Genomic DNA, 12,457 nt, shown 5'->3' with positions numbered 1-12,457 from the left:
GGAAAGAAAATAGGCTCAGGCAGCAAAACAAACAAGCATTGACAAAGGCAATTAGCCTCGCCTATTCGAGAGCTAATGGCTTTGGCGATGTATTCTTTTCAGGAATATTATGTAGCTGCGCTACTACTGTGCAGCGTGGCTGAGACTAAAAGGAAGCAAGCAGTGGCATAGCCAATAAGTCCCGCCTTTTGGAACTTATACGTGTTTAGACATACAGCATACTATCCAGGACACAGCAGTTATTTTTATTTTTTGGTGTATTGACGGTGTCTTTTTCTTTAGGCGTGTCATGGCCAAATGCTAACTGGCACTGGAGCTTAACCTAAAAATATATTGATCTAGGCAACACCTACACCACACAACAAGACCTGGGAAACAAAATATGGATAGTGAGTGGTGTCAGTGCTGTCACACATCCATGTAGGTAGCGAGGAAAGGCACCGATATATAAGCCAAGTGCCCTGAAGCCTGCCTGTTAAACAATGGCAGCACGTCAAAGCAGACCCTAACCATTTAAGACAGTCAGGTGTAGTGTGCAAGTGGGTGGGTAGCAGAAAAGATGCAGAAAAGCAGAAGGGCCAGAATGTATTCTGAAAAGAAAGACGCAATATTTTAATGATGCATGTTGTAAGCTTTTGTCCTCAGCAACTTAAGTAATTGTTGCTATAAAAGTGACAAAGGCAAACTTCCAACAAAGGTTCTCTCACTTTAAGTTCGCTTTTATAATGTAAAGCTGAGTAAAGTGAACAGAGACCGCAAGTTTACAAACACCAAGGTGCATATTTATGCTTGGCTTGTGCCGTATTAGCATAAAAAATGTTGACGATAAAATGGTGCATAGCTAGCTCCTTATTTATATTTTGATGCTAGACCCGTCTAGCATCAAAATATTGGAGTTAGCGCCATGTTTAGGATGCACGAAAGCACCTTGCGCCAATGAATTGCCAGGTAGACGTTCTCACCCTAAACACAACGCTAACCCCTTAGTGCCATATTTATCCCTCGATGCAAAAATGGCGCTAACGAGGGAAGCGGACTGAAAAAATTGAGCTAAGTCCGAATAGCGCAAAACATTAACGCCTGATCAGACCCAGGCGTTAAAAAGAGGCTCACACACCACCACTCATAGAAAAAACCCAGACGGAGCCTTGGAAACTGCCAGGACAACATGGAAGTTCTACTACTCCAGCTTGGCACATGCTGCAGACGTCTGCAAAGACAGCAGATCCAACCACCACCACTGTGGCAACCTCAAACCCCACCACAACAGCCACAGAGACAGTGCAGAAGGAAGGAGAGAATTGTTAGACAGCGAATCACCATTTTAGGAATGAGGGAACAAGATCTGGTCTGGGTGTACAGACTCAACCGGGAGTCCATTGTATGCCTGCTGCACCTGATAGCACCACACATCACGGCAAGGCTGCAAACTCCCCATAACATCCCACCCATTACAGAATTCCTCGTTGTCCTCCACATGATGGTGTCTGGATCATTCCAGACAACGGGTGCGTTAGTGGCTGGTATCTCCCAGTCATCCTTTTCCGTCTGCCTACCAAAGGTCCTGGACGCAATCCTACACCTCACGTCACAACACATCTGCTTCTCAAACACCCAGCAGCTGCAGTATGGGACCAATCAAGGTTTCTATCAGATAGCTGGCTTTCCACATGTGCTGGGTGCAATGAACTGTACCGAAGTCCAACTGGTGTCACCTGCAGCAGCGGAACACCTCTACAGGAACCGCAAACACACACATTCCAGAAAATGTGCAGGCTATCATTGACCACTGTGAGCTCTTCACAAACATCCTGGGGAAATATCCCGACAGCATCCATGACGCATATATCTTTTGCCATTGCACCATCAACCAGCGGTTCCAGGATGGCGAATATAGCAATGGGCTACTCATAGGTAAGTCACCATACCAATCATACCACACAACACACTACCCAGAAAGGACAAGCCAGACAAACTCAACAAGAAATACACATGGGCAGGGCCACAGAGATGTACAGGCAACAACACATAAGCCACATGCCACACCACACTGCACACATTGCATGTCACATTCGTATGCACCCAAATCTTCATATCACAGCAACACCCTGACTGGCAAACCACGTGTGGACAGGTGGAGCCAAGTCTCCTTTGCATGGCGAAGCTGCTCACAAATCACTACAAGTGTCCACAGGTTGACAACTAAATACAGATCACACACACACATTACCCCAAACAAAGACGTGCACAGGTATGTCAATGGCATAGGCTATGGTCATGTTGAGGAAGTCACACATAGGCACAGTCCCACGTAACTCATGGTGTGTCAGCCTCTGGAAGAACCTAAATCTAATGCCACCCAAGTGGTGCCCTAACCAAGTATACATCAGATACACATGTCTGACATTCCTGTTGTGTTCACATACACCTGTCTGCTGCATTGAGTCCCACACAAACGTATACAAAAATATTTCACTTTGAAGACCGTGGGGTTTAATCATGAGAAATGGGGCAGCACCTACTCCAGTGTCACCTCACATGCGCCCCCTAGTGCCAACTAAGAACACCATGTCTGTTCCAATTACCAGAAATGCTCCACCATGGTCTTGTGTCTGTGGAAAAATCACTAAAATTCATGGATGACATAGTCGGATGTGGTAGGTGTATAGTGGAGATGCATGACCTTATATTCTCCGTACTAAGGGACCCATTTGAAATATAGCTGTGCCATCTCCCAAAGCCTGCACCATGCATGTGTTGAAAGTGTCAGTCAGAAATCATGTAATAGAAGGCAGGCAAAACTTCAGCAAAAAATTACTTCTTCCTACCAATGTGGAACACACACTCCCATACACGTCATGGCTGGTACAACCAGCATCTGCCACAAAGGGTCACTAGGGCACATACATTTACGGGAAATGACAGAGTGCAACACTGTGCCAAAATAGGCCACGCAGCCTACCTTCATTTACATGATGCAGGGATGCTCCTAATTTAATAGTATACAGCACACCCCTGTGTTGTGGCCAGTGCTTGTGCAAAAATTAGCTACCAGCACCAACCCAGGCATCTTTGCACCATCGTGCAAGGATGTCTGCGTTGAGGGCTGTGATTGTTCATGTGTGAGAAGGGACACCTTCCTGCACATTTTGTTCCTACTATGCATGCAGCAATATGCAGCACACATCAAATTTGCTAAAACACGAGGAGGAATAAAAGTATCCCACTAGTTGTGCCTTGCTAATGCCACCCCTGGGGTGGGGTGAGGTATTGGTGCTGCCTCAGATCTACAAAAATCAGAGACAGCTAGAAAATGCTATGGGTATTGCTGTGGCACACCCACAGCAACACCCATTGCTCGCCCCTTCCGTGCAAAGGGTTGTGTGTGAAGGGGCCGTAGTCACAAGGTGGCATCAAGCAACAAAAAATGGTATAACACCACCTTTAAATATGGGGCAGGGCATAGCACCACCGGAGCTTCTATAAAAGTGATGCTCTGGTGGCGCTAGGTGCTCAAAATTAGGCTCCTAAGTGTCACACTGCTTGCATAGTGCAATATTTCAAAAAGGACAGCGCTATCTTGCTTTGTAGGGCAACAATGATCTATCAACATCTGACACCATTGTGCTGCTAGGAAGTGGTATGTGCCATGTAAGACTAGTACACTGATCCAAATATAGACTACACAACACATAGGCCCAAATCATGACCGTCACTTCTGGGAACAACATAAAAACTTCCCAGGCCTTTGAGCCACTACCCAAGTTTGCCATGTCCATCAACACAGTTCAAAGAAACCATTTCACAAGAACAGGAATAGACGGTACACCACAAGCAAGATTGTGTCACATCTCCAATGAAAAAGTACAACTGCCATGGGGCGTACCAAGCCAGTATCAACACTTAACAGCATATCTCCTCTGTATTCATTGCAGCTAATCAAGGTTATGGCATCCAGCCGTGGGTGATGACCCCTTTTGCTAATCCCACATCGGTGGAGCAGTGGGTCTACAACGAGAGGCACAGGAAAACCCACAATTTGGTGGAGAGGACATCTGGCATCCTGAAATCCAGGTTCAGGTGTCTGGCCCTGACAGAAGGAAGCCTCTTATATGCTCAACCACTTGTTTGTAAGATCCTCTTGGCATGTGCAATCCTGCACAACATTTGTGTACGGACAAATATCCCCTGGGATGAAAAGGATGATGTTCGCAGCAAGGATGAGGATGATGATGGAGCAGATCATGTGGAGGGGGAACAAATTAACACTGCAGCCGGAGTTCGCAGGAGATGCCATATTGTGGATAACTTCTACACATGACCACAGTACTTCAAACATCACCTTCTAAATAGCACTAATTAATCACTTTGCACCTGAATCTTCTTGGTCTACTCATTCTTGAATACATACTCCATTGGAATGTGACTCTAACCACAGTGAGCAGGTAGGTAACACAAAGGTGACCAGTATGGTAGCAGCAGCCTTTGTGACATTAGTGGGTCTACTGCCACCATATCAAATATCAGTGACACGTAATTTGCGGGCAGTGGATCCTGAAGGTCTGGATCCATGCACCACCACATATATTGTCCCGTCAAGTGGGAAAGGTGTCCATACCTAGCCAATCCACCACAACAACACCATCCATAACAGGATGAATGCAAGGGGGCATACATGAGGTAGGGGCTGTCACCAAATACATAACAAGTCATGTAGTAACAATACACTGTCACAATTCATGGTGACAGTAGCATTGCCTGCATGGTACATGTGTGACAAGGATGGTACATCACTGTGAACTGTGGTCCCTCAGTTAAAGCCCAGGGATTGTAACCAATGACCCATGCTGAGCATGCACAGTGTAACCATGGAAATGTGTCCCAGCACTGCCAATGTGCACAACCAGGGCACATGGTGTGCTGGACCTCACGTATGGCACACATACATTGGCTGTAGAGTGCACAATGGCTTGCCTTAACTACATAAGCAGCTATGGGTACAGAATCACTATCCAAACATATGGCCATTGTCACCACCCAGGGATATTTTGGGACAATTTATCACCACATACTCAACTGGGTTGAATGTAGTTACAGTAGCAAATGATCATAATGTACATAAGGTGCAAACATTTCACACAAATCTCCTGTCCTGACACATGGCTAGCGTAAATCTAGGCAAACATGTGCATACTGATGTATGGGAGTATGTTCTAGGTAACAACGGTTTTGCCAGGATCAACTATGGTTGATGTGACAGCATGTATATCTAGTATGCTGTGTACAACTACATCACACAGCACAAAACACCACACATCACCCATTGTCACTCACATGACAGGGCAAGTGCATGATGGCAATATAGACAATTAGTCCCATACATGTCGTGGCCTCCAACATCGCAGACAGGTGTGGGTGTGCTACTCTTTCCAGCATTGTTGAAATTTGTCTGAGACACAATGCCAAACAGAGTGGGAGTAGACCTACTCATATATGTTGCAATTGGCTAATAAACTCTCCAGCACTGAGATGATGGGGCACCTCAATATCAGTCAGTCATGGTAAGAGTTACCTAGGCTGTGCCATGCTGGGGGAAATGCTAACACACGTCCAATGGACATATTGGATGGACTGCTTCCAGACACCCACACATACTTATACATACAACATGGGATGTCAAATGGAGACAAACAAAGTGGTGTGGCAGGAGTGATGTCATGTGTGTGGGTAACACATGATAACTCACAAATACACACAATGGAACTGTACCTATCAAGTTGGCAGGAGAAGGAGATGTAAACATCTTCCATAAACACAAGTCACATGTTGCATTGTCATGTAGGCTCTCATTATTCTAACAAGACTACTGGATTTGAGCGGCAGAATCGCCTGTGGTGTGGAAGACTGAGTCTAACCTACTACAGGTGACACCTGTCCCCCCAATCTGGGGTTTGCTTCAGACAACTAGCAATGCCTCATCTCTTCCCAAGAGCAGGGATGATTGGGCATCCGAGGGCATAACACAATTGACTCTTCAGGGAAATCGTGGTCACTCAGATCTCATCTGTTTCTCTCAGTTACATTAGTCTCACATATACAAGGACATACAGAGGCAGTATATGTTTTAATAAGGTTTTAATGAAGTAACTGCGTCTTAGATACTAATGCATATACTGCAATAACCAGGACGATAAAGCATGACAGCTTTAAAATTGTGACAAGGAGAGTGAAGCATAGAAATAATGCTACCATATTGTCACTAGAGTCAATAGACTAATCCCTACCTAGGCTATATTAGAGCACAGCATGTTAAGCTCTAGTTCTGCCCTTGAGGTTCCCCTGGGAAGACATCATCCCCCACACCTGAGCAAAGGCCTGAAGTCTGCATAAGCAGCTGTAGGGAGGTGTTCAGCAATCAGCATACAGTCGTGGTTATCTGGCTGGAATCTCCCTCTAACTTGCATGGGACAGGGAAGTGTTTTTATAATAAAACATCTGAGGTTCTGAGAAAACGTCCATATGTAAGGATGTGTAAGTTTCTATAAATACCAGAGACAAAACCTTACCACGTGTTACTGGCAACCTATTTCACTGCAGCTTTGAGAGAAGCAGAGTGCTTGTTTAAGAACACAGTGCCGACCTAAGCAAAGAACAGCTAGATAGAGAGAAATAAAACAAGACTGTAAATGTGACTATTGTTAAAATAATAAACAAAGCTGAATAAAATATATCTAGGTTAAAGTGTACAGCGGCAGGGCTAGTGTGCTAAAATAACATGCATGGAGCTATAACTAAAATGGCTACACAACAGCATCATGTCCATGTATATGTAGACAATTTTTCAGTATGAGATGTGCACAAAGTGCTAACAGACTGAAGAATGGGAGCAATGTAGGTGACAATACATGCCTCACCAATAGTGCAGGAATGCAAGGAGAATGGATACACATAGACTATAGAACACATCAATGTCTACATGTCAATATTTCACATATGGACAGAGAGGGCAACTGGGTCAGTACATCACCCAGTCATGTTGCCCACTTGCATATCATAGTATTTTGCCCATCGCATGCCCCCATGACAGGAGGCTGCGACAGGTAACACCATCTGTACCCTGGAATGTTTCCAATGTTGAAGTCACAACAGAGACACTAGGCCAAAAAATATGCCCAAGGGAATGCTAAGGACATCAAAACATGTCACCTGTACAAAATGTCCAACATCAGAGTGATGTACGTGAGAGGGGAAAGGTGACATCAAGTACGGCAATGGTAAATGTGAGATACAGGGCTCTATGACAACAATTGTGCATGTGTCTGCTGGGGAGTGTGCAAAGTACTGCTGAGTGGCAAACATGAAGAGGCTAGGTCCTTGCTCAATGAATCCACACACCACTGCTCTAGCTACATGAACATATGACATTGTCAGGGGCCTGATGCATGTGCACAGGGATGTGATTAAACTGGGGTTCCTTTGACTTACCTCTTCACATGCAACCATGGTTTTGTGTTGCTATAGGTACTCACACTGTTGTGATATGAGAAGGCTGGCAGCTATGCCAGGACTCAACACTGTGACACAGTGGTTTGCCATTGTTTGTGACTGTCATTACTAACCCGATGCCACATATGTCAGCACACATGGACCACTGTATTGGCTCAGCCATGGAAATGTGTATGGATTGAGAGCAAAAGGCAACCTAACAAAAAAGTAGGGCATTGGTTTCACAAGATCAGTGGCTGACAGAAATGAGTTACACATGTGTTCTGACATACGGAAACATGGATGGCACTGATGTGACAACACATGCATTTGTGAAATGGCAACATGTGTTTATGCAGGAAGAATGTAATGTGAGGTTTCACATCCCATGAACACACCACTATTGTCACATGTGACAGCAATCACAAAACATATGTCCATACACACACACGGCAGATGCCAGTCTTACACAACACATGTATACATGACATGTCCAACAAGTACAGTGCATGGGGGCAGAAATGGCACATGTGTAGCAGAGCAACATGAAGGGAAATCCAATGACACAGCACAGAGTGAACACACATACACAGGCAAATTGGCTGGGTTGACGTGATGTTAATGCAGTCTAAGTCCACTGAGTACTGTGTGTAAAAGTTTACATGGTTGTCACATATATTCCCATGTGTTGAACATAGGCCACCAAACATGTTTGGTGTCGTAGGTATGTGTACATCTGTATCTCAAACATAACAATGTGGTCCACACCAAAATTAGCTGACGAACACATGTATACACACATAGCACACATGTGCCAACATGTTTGTGGACACAGTGTAGCTACACATGCATATGTGCATGAGGTATTCAGTAATCGCATTCAGCACACTCACAAACAAACCCATTGGTCCAACATCCCATTGTCACCGTAATGACAGTGCTGGACATACACCCACATGTTGCCATTACATATATACACCATAGTTGTACACCATATGTAGCACCTCAAGTCACTCAGGGTACACTCAAAGGACACAATGCAAAAATCCACGTAATACCGTCATGCGTGAAAAATGTTCACGCATTTGCCATACAATACCCCTAGGCTAATAGACGCAAAGGCCCTATGTGTCTATCTCACATCCATAGGCTTTTTTCACACTAATGGTGTGAAAATACGATGCAAAACCGCCATGCATAAAAAAAAAGACGCATGACTGAAAAACTTGACACACGCGCCCAGGAAGTGATGTACCAGGACATCCTGTCTGCAAACATGCTACAGTGAGCGTAGTTTCATTTTCACTTACAGTCTGTTTCCCTGTGACTGTGTGAGGATATTTTTGGTGCTGCTGAATTTGTGAAGTGTTTGCTGTGTGCGTTGTGTACATTGCTCTGTGTCCTGAGTTTATTTTATTTTATTATTGTGTCAATACTTGTATTTTGTCTATTGAGTGTACTGTAATTGTCTCTGTATTGTCGGGAGTTTGTCTTGGGTAATTAAGTAGTTGGGGTAATTTGGGTAGTTGGGGTATGAGTAGGGGTTACGTTTAATTTCTTTATTATTTGGGTGAAATCCATTCACCACTGGTAATGTCTGGGAAAGGGAGGATAAGCCGGATGTCTGCTGATGAGCTGGGGGTTCATCTGGCTTGTGGCACACTACCTCCACATGATGCTGCAACTGGGTGGCCAGGTGATCCAAGGTTACCCCATGAAAGCAAGGTGCTCCATCATCTTACCCGGATATTAAAAACAGGAAGAAACGACCACCAAATCAAGCACTGTTGGGCAAATCTGGTGTTGAGGGAGCAGGATCTGCTTGACCATTGGGTAGTAGAGATTGGTGGAACAGTTGGTAAGTCTCCCATTGCCTTACAACCTTATTTTATTAGCATATGCATAACAGTTGCTGTTAAGTCTGAGTGCTGCATGCAGTGGCTGTGGACATGTCATATGCGACCTGCATGAAGAGTTTATGCCTCACGTTAGGGCTGCATTTTAATTGTACAACAAGAAAGCAAATGCAGGACAGATGTATAATTTACCATGCACAACCATCTCCAAGTGTTGTGATACATTCATATTGTAACTAGGTAAAGAGCAGCTACAAATGAGGCCTGCGCCATGCAACATGCATGAAAGGGGACCTCAAAACATTGTTTTTATCACAAATTGTCATCCGCTGAGTCAGAAGATAATTCCCTAGGTATTATTTTCCAGCACCCAGAACAGCTGCTGTGAGAAGCTGTGAATTGTGGGCATACAAATGTGTGAGAAGGGCCCCCATTTACTCAGCAGTAGTTTTTGTGATCTGTTGCATCTCCTGCTGAGTGCATCATTGACCTTCACATGAATAGATGATGTTGAACGACACATGCATCATGCTGTGACATGTTTCTGACTACGCATACACATGGCGGTGAGTAAAGGGTGCAATGAGAGCCACAAGGAAGGTACAGATGCAATTGGTAATGCATCACTGTTGGTCTATTGGGTCCTTTGTGTAAATAGCCAAGGCCATGTAAGGGTGCTTGAACATGCAATGGTCCAGACTACTGGCAGTTTCATGTTCCAGTTCATTGTGTATCACAGACAGCCTATAAGATGTCAATAACCAGACACATATGCAGAGTCAGTCCCACAGGCCGCTTCTCACTGACAGTATGGGCTGCCCTGCATCAGCTCTATCACTGGCATACGACTCACTAACCTACACCCCCAGATGCATCCTTTAGCCACTGAGCAAGTGTGTCCATGTTGAGTCATATATCTATGCCCAGGCACTAATTCCTCTCTAGACTAACAATGGTATACAATGGCAGCAATGGCAGGCCACACACTATTGGCACTACATCCATGATTACATCCAGTCAATGTGCAAGTAGGTATCTCAACATTACATGTGTACACTCCCATAGCTATTTTGAAAGTATGTGTACCTTGAGATGGCACACACAGATACCTTACTTGACTGAAGGATGTATGATGGCATTCCTCAACACCTTGGAATACCCACACAACCCCAGGGTAGTAGTTTGTCAGTTAGCTGTGACAATGATGTAGATGTTTACAGCATCAGATGCAGGCAGAAATGCTATGGGTGCTACAATGGGCCAGGCACTGCGACAACCACTGCATGCCCCTCAGATGGAATAAACATTATCAAGCAGTCCTATATGGTAATGGAGGTGTCATGCTACCAGACAGCTGCATGACAATGTCATGTATAAATGGTGCAGTGAGAAGCACCACAGGAGTTTCAGGGACAGTGATGGTTTGTAAGTGCGTGGGTCTACCTTATTTGAGAGTATGTGTGATAGAGTGATCATAGAAGTTGGCAAGTTACTGTGATCTACCACTAGGACAACTACCTCTTTCAGCCTAACAAGTTTACACTGTACAATGTTGTCCATGTACTGCAACTTGCCTTTTACACTAAGCAATGTTTTCCATTAATGTCTTGCAGGTGGACCAGCCCGCTACACCATTGGAGAGGTGCTGTGTATACAAGACCCCAAAGCATCCAGTAAGTGTCATATTGTGCGTCCTGTGCGCCAATCCAGGGAATGCTGTGAGTCAGTCAGAGGTGTGGAATGCAATGACAGAAGTATTTGGTTCTGACCAATGATCTGTTATCATAGGAGGATGGATAATGACATCATGTATGTTGGAATGTTATGCAAATAGAATGGCTTGCATGTAGTTCACAGGCCAACGTGTGTAATAGGAATAGTTATGGCTGACCACATATTCATAGCTGTCTACCATTATGGGTCACAAGGCAGCTGTACATGTACATAGCATGCCTGTTGACAACCACTTTGTCACAGCACCATTGTCAGCACCGTGTGCCACACATAACATACACTTATTGACATGATGGTACAGATGTGTGTTCTGTCTGCAGAAGTAACTATGGGGTTTATGTAGGAGACACACATACCACATGTGCCTCAGTAACCTTCAGATCTAATTTGTTGTAGGACAGCAGGAGCCATTATGTGCTGCACAACAGTCAGTAGTGTTCACAATTTGTGGACAACTCCACTCCAGATGGTTGTTGGAAAGGTCCATGATTCTTCCACACCAGGGGCCATATGTAAGAGCCCCTATCGCCACTGGAGCATCACTTAACTTGACGCTCCAGTAGCGCTAATCTCAGCTTATTATTTACAAGAAGGTGTAACACAATTTTTGTGGCGTTACGCCTCCTTGTAATTATGGGCCTCTCTGACGCAGTTTTCAGCGTCAGAGCAGCGTGCAATGGGTGTTGCTGTGGGCATGCCACAGCAACATCCATTGCATTTTGATGCTGCCTCAGATCCAAGAGATTCCGTAAACCTGAGGCAGCGCCATAATCAAATGCCACCCCAGGGGTGGCATTAGCAAGGCACTGCGAGGAGGAATACTTTTATCCTCCTCATTTTCCCCTTTTTCTATGCATGCTCCATTCTGCAGCCCGCATAGAAAGAGCAAAATTGCCAGAAATGTTTTTTTATGTGCAGGAAGGGACACCTTCCTGCACATGAACAATAGCACCCCTCAACGCAGACATCCATGCACAATGGTGCAAGGATGCCTGCATTGGTGCAGTCAGCTAAATTTAGGGCCAATGCAGGGGACAACACAGGTGTACGCCTTATCCAATTAAATACGGCGCATCCCTGTGTTGTGAAATTGACGGGAGCGCGGCGCTGCAAATTTTGGCTCTGCATCGCGCCTTGTCATTTTCCCATGAATATGGGCCCAGATGTCCACAGTTTTCACAACATTGTCCTGCCACCATGATAATTTTGACGGTTGTAGGTCACATCACATATGCAAATGATGTGAATTGTGTGTGTGTAGCTGGTATCTTGATGATGTATGACATGCATGTGCTAATGATATAACACATTTCAGGATACAGCTGCAGCACTCAATGCTGTGCTAATATCACTGTGGACCATCCATACAGCCACCTTGTGTG

Source organism: Pleurodeles waltl, chromosome 6 (genome assembly GCF_031143425.1).
Source record: "Pleurodeles waltl isolate 20211129_DDA chromosome 6, aPleWal1.hap1.20221129, whole genome shotgun sequence".
NCBI lineage: Eukaryota > Metazoa > Chordata > Amphibia > Caudata > Salamandridae > Pleurodeles > Pleurodeles waltl.
The sequence above is the reverse complement of the archived record's forward strand: the minus strand, read 5'-3'. Positions refer to the sequence as shown.